We start from the raw sequence: 3715 nt of genomic DNA, 5'->3' as shown, positions 1-3715 counted from the left end.
CACCTGGCTATTTTTTGTTGTTGTTGCAGTTGTCATTGTTGGTTAGCTGGCCCAGGCTGGGTTTGAACCCGCCAGCCTCACTGTATGTGGCTGGCGCCGTAACCACTGTGGTATAGCGCCAAGCCTGCTATAACCCTCCTAATAAAAGGATTTGTTCTGTAAAATTTGTATTCAGTCAAAAGGCTCTTAAAGTGTTTTTAAGGACTTAGAAGAACTTTAAGACTGCAGGTTCTCCACCCCTAGCTGAGAGAATGAGAACTTGGCTTACCCTCCCTTTTACTCAGCATCATGTTCACATGAAAATGAGTATTAATTGCCTGTACTTATCTTTGTAGGATGAGTGGCAGTGTACTGAGTGTAAGAAATTTAACTCTCCAAGCAAGAGGTACTGTTTCCGTTGCTGGGCCTTGAGGAAGGATTGGTATTCAGATTGTTCTAAGTTAACCCATTCTCTTTCCACATCTGATATCACTGCCATACCTGAAAAAAAGGAAAATGAAGGAATCGATGTCCCTGATTGCCGAAGAACCATTTCAGCTCCAGTTGTTAGACCTAAAGATGTATATATAAAGGAAGAAAATGCCAAACTTTTTGATCCTTGCAGCTCGGTGGAATTCTTGGATTTGGCTCACAATTCTGAAAGCCAAGAGACCATCTTAAGCACAGGAGAACAGTCAGATAACCTTTCTGAACAGAGAATGGATACAGAAAACATGGAGGATTGCCACAATCTCCTGAAGCCTTGTAGTTTATGTGAGAAAAGACCAAGAGATGGGAACATTATTCATGGGAAGACAGGCCATCTTGTCACTTGTTTTCATTGTGCCAGAAGACTAAAGAAGTCTGGAGCTTCATGCCCTATTTGCAAGAAAGAGATTCAGTTGGTTATTAAGGTTTTTATAGCATAGCTGAATCAATGAATTACATAGAAATATTAAGATGACTAGGTTATGCATCAAAATGTCAGTATCGAGCATCTCTACTCATTGTGACCTATTGCGTCATTCATTTATTCAAGTAAACATCTGTGTTACAGGACATTTTGCTTCTAAACTTATATGAAATTTGACAGCAAGCTCTTCAGAACTATGTGAAAAGATGACGCTTGATTCTCCCTCTAAAGATGAGGATCTGGGAGTGAACAACTACGAATACAAACATAAGAGTACATGTATTCATTCACTTACTGAGTTATTTGAAGCTAATCCTTTCATTAGTTCATTTGATTACCCTACCCTTCTATTAGGTAATGTTCTTAAGACATCGAAATCCAGGGTAGCTATTAGCAAAATATTAGAGCTAACAATGAAAAACAAATGATCTGATTAGTCGAGTTTTAAAGTGCTGTGGATCACTTCATGTTAAAATCAGGCTGCATGGTTCAGAGAAACCAAAAGAAAAATTCTTGAAAAACAGATTTCTTCCATGTATATGTTCAAAATTGAGCTGTGATTAACAAGTAATAACGTATTCCCTTCTATAGAAATCCAAGTATCAACCTCCCAGAAAGCTATGTAACATTTCTTTGATCCAGACCCTTTTAGGCAGTCCTTCAGTCATTTCATGATTCTCACCTGTTCTCCTTTTGCACATCTTTGACATCTAAATTTTAAAAATCTAAGAACTTGCCAAATGATATACTATCTAATGTGTTGTATATTATATAAGCTTTAAAGATATTCTTATCAAAGCCTTGGAGCTATAGATTTAGCTGATTAAATTTATAGAAAAAAAATCCTGTTATTTAAACTGGCAAAGCCTGTTCTCACTTTAAAATTAATCAGCTGAATCAGACTTAATTTTCCATCAGAAAATGTCTTTTAATTCATAAAAATGTATTAACAGAAGTCTGTGGCACATTCTCAATGATCAGTTCTAGGTTAAATAGGTAAAAAAAGAAGGCACAGTATTTTTAACCAAAGCTCTCTTTGCTTTGCTGTCTTAGACCTCATTTTCTCTTGGGAGTTAGTTGTTGAGTGTGGGGTTTTTTTGTGTTTTTTTTTTTTTTGTCCGTTTGTTTGGTACCTCTGGAGTTGTTTATACCCTGCGGCAGTGCCCCATAGTGAAATTCTGGATGGGTAAGAGACCACCTTTTGTTGAGAACTGGAGTACAGTAGTTATGAAAAGAGAGGCAATTAAAGAAAAATGGTGATATAAAAAGGCTATGATCAGGGCACATATTTTGGCACAATACATGTAGCAGTTGAAGATCTTTAAATTGATTTCCTTATGTTCAGGTCTCTTACCCCTTGGGAAAATCTTGGTATATCCTCAGGGTTATGAACGTGTCATTTTGAAGACTAAGGTCCCAGAATTACCAGATTATCTCCAAAAAAAAAAAAAAAAATGTTACCTAGGTGTTTGTTTAAAAAGTGCTGAAGGGCAGTGCCCATAGCTTAGTGAATAGGGTGCTGACCACATACACCAAGGATGGCAGGTTCAAACTCGGCCTGGGCCTGCTAAACAACAATGACAACTGCAACAAAATAAAAAATAGCTGGGCATTGTGGCGAGCACCTGTAGTCCCAGCTACTTGGGAGGCTGAGGCAAGATAATCAGTAGAGCCCAAAAGTTTGAGGTTGCTGTGAGCTGTGATGGCACAGCATACTACCAAGGGCAATATAGTGAGACTCTGGGATTTGCTTTTGGACTAGTGTTCCTAGAAGCTTTCCGGAAGTTCCTGGAAGTTTTCTGCACATCACACTTTCTGAAGCATTGTTCTAAAAGGAAAGATTTCCCTTTCTGTTTTTCTAAGTACCAAACAAAAAGTATGCAGAACAAGATCACTTTATTATTGCATATAGTTTCTAGAGGGAAAATTTTGTTAAAATTGCAGATTTTTTTTTTTTGGCCAGGGCTGGGTTTGAACCCACCACCTCTGGCATATGGGGCTTAGTGCCCTACTCCTTTGAGCCACAGGCGCCACCAAAATTACAGGATTTTGAAACTATGACGCACTCATGTTACTTAGTACCTCTTATTTTGCACATAAGGCTAATGAAATACCTGTCGTAGAATTGCTATCAGAAGCCCAGTCTTTCTCTGTGTGTGTGTAATTTTTTGTTTTGTTTTGTCTTTAGAGGAGGGGCTTGTTTGACTTATGAACCCAAGACTTCTTGCAGCGTGCAGAGTCCAGGTTGCTTGACTAGTAAATTTTTAAGTAATGCTTGTTACTTACTCTCTCATTTATGATATGTTTTAAGTGATGGTGCTTGTTGAATTTGGGACAACTAATCTTAAAAATACAGATCTTTTAGTGAGTGGTTTTAGAGAATATAATTTGCAGCCAGAGTAAGATTTGGAGAAAACTGACTTTTAATACTTTCTCCCAAAAGATAAAGGCCCTGTAAATGTCAGGCTTTTTATCTGATCAGAAAACCACTGTAAGGACAAGCAAAAGTGAGAGAGGGACAAGAAGCATTTTCTGCAGCATAATGAAGGTCAAGTCTCTGGCTCTCTCTAGGCATTAGGGAGAAGAGTCCTGTTTCTCCCCCCTCCCCCCCCCAAGCAGAACCAGTTCTTCGAATTGTTTCATTATACTGTTGAATGTTCTAAAGCTTGAGAAAATTAAATTTTGTTTCCCTCCAATAATACTCTCTCTAAAATAGTTTGATAGCTCTTCATTTTATTTTTGCCTGTCTGGTGCTTCTGCAAGTGTAGGTAGGGAGAATTGGGGGCCTGTCTCCTTAAAGTTGCAGTTTTTTGTAAAACTTGA

This window comes from Otolemur garnettii, unplaced genomic scaffold (assembly GCF_000181295.1).
Source record: "Otolemur garnettii isolate 467f Iridium unplaced genomic scaffold, OtoGar3 scaffold00055, whole genome shotgun sequence".
NCBI lineage: Eukaryota > Metazoa > Chordata > Mammalia > Primates > Galagidae > Otolemur > Otolemur garnettii.
Note: the sequence above shows the minus strand (reverse complement) of the source record.